General features: G+C 34.1%; 1 long non-coding RNA gene across 3 annotated transcripts; it reads left to right on the plus strand.

The window, feature by feature from the left end:
* Positions 1–1,657: 1,657 nt before the first annotated feature.
* LOC103450762 (uncharacterized) lies at positions 1,658–12,776 on the plus strand. 3 transcript variants are annotated; one of them, XR_011572790.1, is made up of 11 exons: positions 1,658–1,812; positions 2,821–2,934; positions 3,371–3,419; positions 3,580–3,698; positions 3,768–3,916; positions 6,798–6,902; positions 9,536–9,577; positions 9,729–9,779; positions 9,900–9,975; positions 10,495–10,596; positions 12,657–12,776. It is a non-coding gene; the product is annotated as an uncharacterized lncRNA (long non-coding RNA). The 3 variants fall into 3 exon arrangements; XR_011572791.1 differs by lacking the exon at positions 12,657–12,776 and having other exon boundaries at positions 3,768–3,892; positions 9,897–9,975; positions 10,495–10,879; XR_531604.4 differs by lacking the exon at positions 12,657–12,776 and having other exon boundaries at positions 3,768–3,892; positions 10,495–10,879.

A 12,776-nucleotide genomic window follows, 5' to 3' on the forward strand; every position in this document is an offset into this window, starting at 1 on the left:
ATACATGCGTAGAAAGGTTTAGAGGCAGAAATTGTACATAAAATGCTAGTTTTAGAGGTAGTGCGGTTGAGAAGAATATCTAGAAACTTGATGATTGTAAGTAAGTTCTTGGCTGCATTTGCTCAATTCTCTGCATATGCAATGCTAATTTTGCACTACATGCTCTTGTTGGAGTTAATTTTGTATATTTGTGCAAGTCTTTACAGGTTCATTTTTGGCTTCATGTGTGGACTGTTGGAGACTATGCAGATGCTTATGTCTATGCAAATAGAGAGACAACAATTGCTGAAGCTCAAGCATTAGGTGCAATATTTCACTCTCGAAGTCTTTTCTTTGGAGGTGTTCAAAGAAATGTAAAATCTTCAAGTGACAATGTTCTGTTTGGTACCCTCATGGATAGTTTCTTATTTCTCAGTATAACTCATTGGTTCTATAGTTAGCTTTAGTGTACAACTTGTAATATTTCAATATGTGATTTTATGTAAATTATTATATTGCAGTAAATGTTTTGGAAATTTTTTATAACTGGCATTGGCTGTGGTTAATGTATAATCCACAACGGCCATAGCTTGTGGTAGAAATCAAGATTTTTTATCACATCCAGATTACTACGGGCACCATGTCCGTGGTGGATTGCAATCTACCACAGGCATTCACCGTGGTTGATGAGCTTTTTTCTTCTAGTATCCACAAAGCATCAAATAGGCCTCCAATAACAAGGACACATGAAGACTACATATTTCTTTGAACACCTTGAAACAAAGGACCTTGAGAGTGAACTACTGCCCCTAATACTTGAGCCTTAGCAATCGCTGCCTCTCTCTATTTGCGTGGACATAAGCATATGAATCACAAGAAAAAAATCTTTTATTGGTATAGGTGGAAATATACATTTGGTCTCAATCAAGAAAAGTGAATGGATATACAAAACCTGAAGAAAAAGTTAACCCAGGTTATTTTATTCCACCTTTTAGAAAGAAAACAACTTAAATCAAAATACTTAACAGCATAGCGATACAATTATACAAAACTTATACATTGATACTTTTATATCAAAAGACTTGAACAGATAAAAATGTCTCCAACAATCCACACAAGAAGCCAAAAATTAACCAGTAAAGACTCGAACATGTATATATAACTAACTGAGCATGTAGTGCAAAATTAGCAATGCAAGAATGAAATTACTTTAGTCTAAAGAAGGCTTTTCAATTGCACTGTACAAATGAATAGTATTTGAACCCGAATTTCACTTTATTTACGAAGCTGCCATTAATTATCTCTGCCGCTGATCTTCATGCCGCGTGTTGATTATCGTGGAAAGGCAGGGGTGCGATGGTCATTTTAGTCTGTAGGGTTTCGAACGGGTTGGGTCGGTTAGAGACTTTCATTACCTTTCTTTCTGATGAGCTGCAGTGGGACTCGGTGAGACCAAGCAGTCGCGAGAGAGAGAGAGCGAGCGAGCAGAGAGAGAAGATAGACAGGGAGGGAGAGAGATAGGGATTTGGTGAGAGGAAAGCATGCGGCTTGCAGGCAGACAGAGCCACATGAGGTGTACGATTCGAGGGAGAGGGAGAGGGAGAGGGAGAGGGAGAGGGAGACAGCGCGAAAGTGAGAGTGAGAGAGGGAGGAGTAAGGATCGGCGAGACCACAGAACCACCAACCCCTCCATTTTCCGGCAAAACATCACCACAGAACCACCACCACTCACTCCGTTCTGCTCAGGACACACATGCGAAGGCCTTTCACTGTGCAGTGGCTCCTGCCACTGTTTATCGGCTTCTGTTACGAGACTCACTGCTCCCGACCTCGGTAAACCACCCCTACACTCCTCCTTTTTGTTTTCAATTTGGGACTTTGCGTCCAATCATCATCACCCTCTCTGTCTCTCTCTAAACAATTTCCAATTGGTTTGGGAAATTTGGAAAAATAACCAAAATTTGGTTCTTGTATAGAATTATAACCACCCTTTTAAATTGTTGATAATTATAACCAAAAGTTGAATGAATTTATGAATATACCCTTAATTACTAAAATCCTTGCATCCCCAAATTCCATCTGTGTTTCTCTTCCCAGCATACTTGCCACACATTTCATGTACTATTTGATCAATATTAAACACTAATGCATGAATACCTTTCCTTATCTTTTCCTCCCCTGGGTCTTGCGTCCTCCAATACAACTTGCTTAAACCATGCCCTTTGTATTCTTCAATTCGTAAAAAAAAAAATTGCCAGATTCATACCTTTAACATTCTTGGTCCTAACAAATTAATTAACCCGCAATTTATACAATTAAATAAAATCAGAACAATAAACCCGTTTATTTTTTTTCTTAGAAAAGCACCAAATAAGCTTTAGATGTAATCAGATTTGTTTTGAAAAAGAAAAAAAAACATCAAAAACAAAATAAGAGAGACATTCGAGAAACCCAGCATAGAAGGTCGGTTCCAAAGAGGGGTGTTTGAGAGTAATGTACTCTGATGTTCCACTGCTACCCAAGAAACCTAACAACAAATTTAAGATCAATACAAAAACCAACAATTGTTTGTTTGATGTAGTAATCACTTGGTTCAATTGCCTTTGAGTATAGAGAAGTGTGGTGGTAGTGTTTCAACAATTGGAATAGAGATGAAGAGTTAAAAAAACAAACACTAGAGCTCCAGAGGCAGGAGAAGAAGAGAGAGTTTTGACATACGGGTAATTAAGTCTTTTTAACTTCAATTTTGGCTAGTTTTATAAGATTCACAAAAGATAGGCTATATTTCATTAGATGGTTCTCAAAATGGTTATATTTCCAAATTTCCCAATTGGTTTTTAGAGAGAGAAGGTGGCAGCAGCAGCAGTGGGAAAGAAGAAGGTCTTTTCCTGCCTCTGTGATTGTCTCTGCCCTTCGAATCTCTAGGGTTTGGCTTTGGCTCCGTTAGCTGTTGAGGTAATTATTAATCCATACTTCGATTGTAATTTTTTTTTCCGTATTCAGTAAGTTTGATCAAATGGGTTTCTTTGGACCTGCATAAGTTGTGTATATATTGCTTCAATCATTTATTGGGTTCCTTTTGTATTATTGAGTCTTGGGTTTTGCTTGAAATTGTATAAATTTTGACCAAATTGCATAAATTATTGAGCTTTTGTTTGGTATTTTTATGGCTACTGTGCTAATTATTTCATACCCAAAAAGGAGCAAATAATTAAATGTTCTAATCACTAATTCCCCACTCTGAGGACTTGAGACCTTGGACTGATATGCATTTATGAGATTTATTATTTATTTTTGTATAGAATATTTAAAGGTGTTAAACTTTTAGTGTAATTATAAAGTATGGGTCTTTGATTCCATATAAATTGCTGTTTATATTTGTGAATTCAAGAGGGGAGCATTTACATGTGGAGGCAACAAGGAGGGGTGGCTTTGAGAAGGTTGAGCTATCTATTTTATCTGTAGTTCTTCATTTCACTAAATTAAATATGAATTATTAATTTTTCAATTTTTAAAATGAAAGATAAAAGGAAATCATATGTACTTAATTATATGTGTGTGTGTGTGTGTGTGTGTGTGTGTGTGTGTGTGTGTGTGTAGATAGTTGCAGAGAAGAAATGGAGGGAAGTGGGAGGTGTTTTCATGTTCTCCCCAACACAACAAGTGCTTCATTTGTGCTGAGGAAACACTACTCAACCCTTCTCTGCCATTACGAGCAGGTTCCTTCTCTCTCTCTGTATTTCTTTGGTGCTTACGTACATTAGTTCTAATGAATGTCTTTTCATTAGGCTGATGCTGGTGGCAACGAAACCATAGACTATGATGAGTTCATCGCAGCAACAATGCACTTGAACTGGATGGATAGAGAACATCTCTACACTACCTTCTAACACTTCGATAAAGACAACAGCGGGTATGCAGAGATCATGATAGATATGTGCTTTTTTATTTTATTTTATTTATTTTTTATCTTTTACATAATGCTCTTAAATTCCAAGTACATAACACGCAATTTTGGTTGCTCCTGTGCTGTTCTTTTCACTGTGGCTCTGCTTCAGGTATATAGGTTGGGGTTCTCCTTTTTTCCCCTTATTTTTTTTTCACATTTTCTGTTCTTGGATGAACCTTTTTATTAAATTTGGTTTTTCTGTTTGTCGTCAACTGGCAGTGAAACCCCATTACTGTAACTGGATAGAATAATTTAAAACCCATAGTGGGTTAGAGCATCGCCGCACACCAAGCAAAGATGTCTCGATATGATTCGTTAGTTAGTTTTGATCACAAAATTTCGATTTCTTTGCTTTGTTTGGAAATTTGTGCGTTTATCTTTGGTCAACTGTAGGGGACAATGTGAAAATTGATGTTTTGAGACTTACCTTTTGATCAAGGCTTTGGTATGTCCTGAACTTCGATACATTGTTTCCCCATGCTTTCCGTTTCAGATAGTGTGATTTTAAAATTTTTTAACATGTGAGATTAACCTTTGTTGCCTCTTGCTTCGTATGTTCATTCGCGGTGCTATAATCTGCCTTCCCCCTCCCTTTCATTTGTGAAATGTTTGAATGTAGTCATCTTTTAATTAGCTTTAATTTCGTTTGATTAGATTAGATTTAGACTATGTCTATGCTTTGAAGCCCTGACATTTCCAGGCTGTGATTTGGTTTAAGCTTTTCTGCTTGGCTTTGCTTCTGTGCATAAAGAAATTTAAGTGTTTTTCTCAATTTGTTTTGTTCTGTGCATTTCAATTTAATTGTTTTTTTTCAATTTTTTTTTGTAATTTGTTTTTCTCAATTTCGATTATTTGAACACCTAAATTATGTTTTGTTTTGTATCATGTAAATTCAAAGAATGGCCCTTTCTCCAGCCAATCATTTGAACCTAAATGATTAAAAACAGTTCACATTTGCTTCCATTTCTAGGTTGTCATTTGGTTTAAGGTTTTCTAATTTGCTTTGCTTTTGTGCATTTCAATTTCAGTGTTTTTGTCAATTTGCATTTTTATTTGCATATTCCATCAAAGATACATATTTTTTTGCCAGCCAAAAATATAAAATGTCAATTTATTGGAGGTGCTTTTCATTTTGTGATTTAGTTTAATTCCAAGATTTGTTAACCCAATTGCCATTTTACTTCATTTATGCTTTTGTTACTTTAAAGCTTCATGTTTCTTTAAACTTCATGTTATACAAGAATCTGGGGCACAGATGAAACCATGGCAAACTAGCCATTTGGTCATTGAAACAATTGAATGAAAGAAGAAAATTATGGCAAAAGTGGTTGTTTGGGAATGATTGGACTTAATTTTGTTCTTTCATTTAATTGTTTGAATTACCAAATGCCAAATTTAGCAAGGTTTCATCTGTGCCCTGGATTCTTATCAGCCAATCATCCTTCTTAATGAATCTGGAATCTGGATTCATATGGCTGTTGATTTGAAATTGCTTTTCACTGTGAGCAGGGTGCAAGTGGTTAATTAGTTAATTGTTTTCACTCAACTTTTCATGATTGTTCAAATGAGTTTTAATCACCTAAATCATGTTGTGTTTTTAAATAGGGAAGTTAGTGGGATCTATTTTGATAAGTCCCTTTATCCCTCAATGTGAAGCCCACAAACCAATTTGTCTCTATGTGACTGATGAATGAAATCATTAGTTTTATGGTCGTTACTCTTTTTTACACCTTCTCAATGCACTTATGTTTTTAATAATGGATATTTTTTGTTGGCAATGATCTGATTGTGTTAGGATATATTTGTGAGCTTATATTTTAGTCTTTTCAATCATTTGATTACATAGGATGTTGGTGTTGACCATTCTCTTAGTCTGGTCTTTAGAAAAAACAAAAACCACAACAAGCCTATGCATTTCTGAAGTTTAGAAGGCGGGTATTTTTTCTTTGGCATGCCATTGTCTTTATTTAATCATTCTTCACTTAAGCTCTGATGGACAATTGAAATAAAATGAACACAAATTTGGACAAGAAGTTCTGATCCTTCTCCAAACTGTTAGTATAGGGATGGTTAGATTAGGAATTTTTATTAGCTTTTAGTGATTGGCATCTAAATAAAGGTTTTGTGTGGCATGTCTTGCTCTTTAGCTATAAATTACTTGGTTAACACATGGTGTTGGGTGATTTAACAATGCACACACTTATAAATCCCTTTTAATACCATGTTAGGAAGCCAACATCCAACTCAAAAACAGTAACAATGCTAAGTTGAGAGTTGATCGTTTAAACTTATTTGCAAGCCTTTTTTCTTTACATATTTGTAGTTCATGCTTTTAACAGTTATCAATGTATTTAGGAGTTTTTTTAAAATGAAGTAAATCTCCATGTTTGAAATCTCACACTGGCCCTTTGACTTTTGAGGTATATTAATTAACACTGGTTTCATGGCTGTTCTTACATGTTTTTTTGCACATTGGGATTAAATCTAGTTATCTAATTATAACGTCCTTTTAATATATACGACCATAATAACACTAGAATGTGTGATTGTTACGTCTTAAGTTGGTGTGCTTGAAAAAATCTTCATACCATCAAAACTACACTAAAACATAATTCTAAATAAAAGGAAGTTAAACAAGAATAGCGTAGATTAACATGCTGTGAGAGGACCGATTCCAAAACACGTTTTAACAGCTTTATCCAGCTAATAATTCAGAACATTATCAAGCACTTAAGCTAAATGTAACTATTAACGATTTTTTGTTTTTTTTTTTGTTTTACCTGGATTCCCATTCTGTGAAAGGCATGTGTGTCTCTGTGTGTGTGCGCAGTTGTCTAACTAATGATTTTGGTTTGCCTTCTCTGATCAGAGCTCTTAACCTTCTCAGTGGTTTCGCTACCAGAGGTTACACAGCTATGCAGAGGGTTACATAGTGGAACTTGGATGTTATAGCTCACAGCAAGCAGGGTGTTAGGTATATTTCATCGCTTTTACCATTTTATAACTTAGCTTACCAATGGGTTATTTCGAATCATGTGGTTTCTTTTCTCATGTCAAATTACCGTAATTTTTTTTCTCGCATTGTATCTAGAAGTTATTTCAATTGCAGTGGCACCCTTAAAAATTGTGCTCTACAGTTGTGTAACTGGTTTTAGTGTGTTTTTTTTTTTTTTCAGTTGGAAAATTTTAGATGGCAACAGCCAAATGCATCTAGACGTTTGATCTGCCTATTCTAAAATTTTGAACTCCTTCTTTAATTGGTCTTTGTTATTTTTGTTTTTTGGGGTATCTAATACGCTAAGGTTGCCAATTTTTTTGGGAGTATCATTGTTATTTCAATTTAATTGTTTTTCTCAATTTTTTTTTCTCAGTTTCAGTTTTTGGACCCCTAAATTATGTTCTGTTTTTTATCATGTAAATTCAAAGAATGCCCCTTTCTCCAGCCAATCATTTGAACCTAAATGATTAAAAACAGTTCCATTTCTAGGCTGTCATTTGGTTTAAGGTTTTCTAATTTGCTTTGCTTTTGTGCATTTCAATTTCAATGTTTTTGTCAATTTGCATTTTTATTTACATGTTCCAGCAAAGATACATATTTTTTTGCCAGCCAAAAATATAAAATGTCAATTTATTGGAGGTCCTTTTCATTTTGTGATTTAGTTTAATTCCAAGATTTGTTAACCCAATTGCCATTTTACGTTTAAGTTCAGTTTATTCCAAGGTTTTTCATTTATGCTTCTGTTACTTTAAAGCTTCATGTTTCTTTAAACTTCATGTTTTACAAGAATCTAGGGAACAGATGAAACTGTGGCAAACTAGCCATTTGGTCATTCAACCAATTGAATGAAAGAAGAAAATTATGGCAAAAGTGGTTGTTTGGGAATGATTGGACATAATTTTGTTCTTTCATTTAATTGTTTGAATTACCAAATGCCAAGTTTAGCAAGGTTTCATCTGTGCCCTGGATTCTTATCAGCCAATCATCCATCTTAATAAATCTGGATTCTGGATTCTGGATTCATATGGCTATTAATTTGAAATTACTTTTCACTGTGAGCAGGGTGCAAGTGGTTAATTAGTTAATTGTTTTCACTCAAGTTTTGCTGATTGTTCAAATGAGTTTTAATCACCTAAATCATGTTATGTTTTTAAATAGGGAGGTTAGTTGGATCTATTTTGATAAGTCCCTTTATCCCTCAATGTGAAGCCCACAAACCAATTTGTCTCTATGTGACTGATGAATGACATCATTAGTTTTATGGTCATTACTCTTTTTTACACCTTCTCAATGGACTTAAATTTTTTAATAATCGATATTTTTTGTTGGCAATGATCTGATTGTGTTAGGATTATATTTGTGAGCTTATATTTTAGTCTTCGCGATTATCTGAACACATAGGATGTTGGTGTTGACCATTATCTTAGTCTAGTCTTTAGAAAAAACAAAAACCACAACAAGAATATGGATTACTGAAGTTTAAAAGGCGGCTATTTTTTCTTTGGCATGCCATTGTCTTTATTTAATCATTCTTCTTAAGCTCTGATGGACAATTAAAATAAAATGAACACAACTTTGGACAAGAAGTTCTGATCCTTCTCCAAACTGTTAGTATAGGGATGGTTAGATTAGGAATTTTTATTAGCTTTTAGTGATTGGCATCTAAATACAGGTTTTGTGTGGCATATCTTGCTCTTTAGCTATAAATTACTTGGTTAACACATGGTGTTGGGTAATTTAACAATGCACACACTTATAAATCCCTTTTAATACCATGTTAGGAAGCCAACATCCAACTCAAAAACAGTAACAATGCTAACTTGAGAGTTGATAGTTTAAACTTATGTGGAAGCCTCTTTTTTTTACAGATTTGTAGTTCATGCTTTTAACAGTTCCCAATGTATTTAGGAGCTTTTTAAAATGAAGTAAATCTCCATGTTTGAAATCTCACACTGGCCCTTTGACTTTTGAGGTATATTAATTAACACTGGTTTCATGGCTGTTCTTACATGTTTTTTTTTTTGCACATTGGGATTAAATCTAGCTATCTAATTATAACGTCCCTTTAATATATACGACCACAATAACACTAGAATCTGTGATTGTTACGTCTTAAGTTGGTGTGCTGGCAGAAATCTTCATGCCATCAAAAGTACACTGAAACATAATTCTGAGTAAAAGGAAGTTAAAAAAATAATAGCGTAGATAAACATGCTGTGAGAGGACCGATTCCAAAACACATTTTAACAGCTTTATCCAGCTGACAATTCAGAACATTATCAAGTATAAATGACTGGTCATCAGTTAAACCCTTTTGTTGCACTTTCACATATTTACTCCATTCCACCATCACAGTTTTTGTTACATTTACAGTTTCCCCATGCATTCTGGAATACGTTTTCCATTTTAATAATATCTTCTATTTGATATCTTTTAAATCTCAGAGTGTGTTTGAAATTAAAAGTAAGTAGGTTTGTTGCACGTTCTTTGTCTAAAGATTTTCTAAAGAGGCAGATTTCTATTTTCCAGTCAAATTCTGCTTTTGTTCCGACTATTTTCCATACCATATGCTGATTTTATTTTTAAAATTTTTGTTTTTCTTTGATTAGCTGGGGAATTACAATCAAATGATGAATCTTCAGTTTACTTGGGTAAGCATTTTTTCACATATAATTTGGCTGACAATTTTAACTGTCAATCCATGTTGTTTTAGTTCATGCAACTAATCATGCATTCGATAGATTTATATATACAACAGCGTTTAAATGCTAATCTATTACTAACATAATGTGGTCTTTACAGGAAAAGCAGTGGATTCTCAAGAGGGGCTTCAATTGACAGAAGAATTACAAGGTCTTATTAGCTATTCATAATTTTATATAATAATTTAAATAAAATATCGATGAGAAATAATATATATACCAAATAAAAATCTCTAAAATCTCTTTGTTTTGTTTCTTCTCTGTGTAGCAGATGTCATCAACATGGAAGATGGCTAGCCAGGATTGGAAAGGTTGCTGGAAATAAAGATCTCTATCTTGGGCATTCAGTAAGTGATTTTTCGAACTTTATTTGTGTTTTTTCGTATCTAAAAAGTTTCTTAATATTTTTAATATAATCAGTGAAACCACGATTTCATGTACTAGCTAGCTACTAGGATGCTTGGTTTTTGTATGATTTCAATTATTTGAGGTATATGGGTAAAGTTTTGTTCAAAGTAGGAAAATGAATTTAAACTCAAGCTTCTTTACAAGCTTGAGGAGAGATTTTAGTCATATAATGATTAATAATTAAGATACAATTAGGGTAATACATGTACTACACATATTGCTAACTATGCTAGACCAAAATTATCATCATCACTGCTTAAACATACCAATCAGTTTACATTCTGTGAACGTAGATGACGATTGAAGGGTTTAACCTTCAATTGCAATCTCATTTGTAAAGCTTTTGCTATCCCAATTGATACACATGTAATTTTGTGTTTACACCATACTAAACAATATTTTTTTATATGTTTGTTGTTGTTGTTTAATCAAACTCTTATCTAATGTACATTTCACAGAGAAACGTGCAAAAAATTGATGACATCCTATAAAATTGCCAGAAAAAAGGTCATTTCCAACTAATGCAAAACCAGACTTCTTTCCTAGCAGAAAAACACTAGGTAAACACAATCTATCCTTATTTTGTTCATAATATAATTCTATTGTGATACAATTTTATTTCATGTATGCATGTAATTTATTTTCCCCATAATTTTCATATAATTTATGAAGAATGTATAGGAACGACAATGATCGAGTGGATTATGCAAGTCTCACCATATAAATTGTAAATTTCACATGATTGTTCCTTCCCCCCTCTCAAAGCCAAGCTGCTAATTGTGCAATGTTCAGTTGAATTCATGTAAAAGTCAAGCTGCTTATCTTATCGACCTCATTCACTCATGTGTCCTTCTGTTCATTGATGATTGTGTTGAATTTCTTTAGGTTAAATGTGTCTTATTCATGCAGTTATGCCTGAAATAGTGGTTCCCGCCGCAATGCGCGGGCTTATTTTCTAGTAAATACAAAACTAAAATTACAATCATCAAGTTTATAGATATTCCTCTCAACCGTTCTACCTCTATAGATATTCCTCTCAACCGTTCTACCTCTAACACTAGCATTTCATGTACAATTTCTGCCTCTAAACCTTTCTAGTCATGCATTCCTTTGCAATTGAACTCTTGACAAAATTATAATAAGAGGAGTCCTTTGAGAAAAGATAAACACAAGATTAGATTATGAACCTACTATAAAGCCACTACATATAGTTATGCAAATATATACCATACAAGATTAACCAAACCAATACTATAGAACCAAACCAATAATATAGACAAAGATTTTTTATTTTTTATTTTAATTTTTTATAAACCATAAACAATAGTAATCAGATCGACAGTAAAATCTAATAAACAATAGCAATTTGAGAAATTGAAATTATAGAAATATACAGAGGACACACCTGAAGAAGTTAAACATAGAACCACAATTTCATCACTAGTGGAGATTCGCCGCCCAGAATTTAATTGGTATGTACGATTCACTATAGTGAAAAATAGCATACGTATCAAATATACCTCAATTCATTGTTTTTTGAATGAAAGCTTGATAATTCAAGAGTAACTTGCAAATTGTAATAACCCTAAATTAACAAAAACAATAGACTAGTTAAAAAAAAAAAAAGCATTAAGACCTTTAAACCAAGCAAAACCCAGCCACTTGCAAAACATCTATATTGGCAACATTAGCCAAATTTCAACCCGTTTTATCTTCTTTTCTACTTCTATTAGTCACTATATAGCAGTTCGCCTACAAAATGGCCAAAAAATTAGGAAAACAAACAAAAATAGGTTCAAAGATAGCATCATTGAGTCTTCAAGGACATCAAAATTGAAAATGAGAGCGCGACTACCTGAGGGAGATCTTTCACATATAAATTTGTTAGAAACCAAAACTATAAACACGAAGGACAAACAATTCACTTATCAAAGAAAAACAACATCCCACGTCATTAATTCAAAGCTAGAATCCCATTATCGTACCCCGGTTAGCACCATTTTCATACTAATCAGAATCCTCAAAGCAAATTCTATACCAATCAGTGCATACCGACGTCAATTTAAGTTCACAATTCATCAAGAATGCCGTTTTTAATAACTACAGCTACAAATGTAAAGCAACCAGTTCTGAAAAACAAAAGAAAGTGTGAATGTAAATGTACCTCAGGCAGGTCGAGATGCAAATCGTCTTTTAAATAAAAAGTTAAAAACTGACAGCAAGCCTTGCAAGGCCTACAACACTATGAACAAAATACACCATGGCAACAGCCACCTTCTACGGTGGCTCCGACGCCTCCGGAACCATGGGTACGTCACCAAAACCCTACATTTCCCCTTCAAACTCTTCACCATTTGCCTGAACTTTTCATTTTTCTTAATGTGCACAACAATGCCACATTCCTTTAAAGCGGAGAAACTTACATGCACTAGAAATGTCATTGCGTCAGTATCCTAATCACGTGCTGCATGCATTATGATTTTTACACGTAATGTTGCATTATTGAGTTGAGATACTGTAGCGCAATCCAACAAAACCCATCAAAGATCTAAAACCATGAACTTAATCAAGCTCAATTATCAATTATCAATTAATTAACTACAACACTTGAATTTTTCAGGTGGGGCTTGTGGATACGGAAATCTATACAGCCAAGGGTACGGAGTTAACACGGCGGCACTGAGCACAGCGCTGTTTAACAATGGCCTCAGCTGCGGAGCCTGCTTTGAGCTCAAGTGTG

The sequence above is a fragment of the Malus domestica genome, chromosome 11, assembly GCF_042453785.1.
Source record: "Malus domestica chromosome 11, GDT2T_hap1".
Classification (NCBI taxonomy): domain Eukaryota; kingdom Viridiplantae; phylum Streptophyta; class Magnoliopsida; order Rosales; family Rosaceae; genus Malus; species Malus domestica.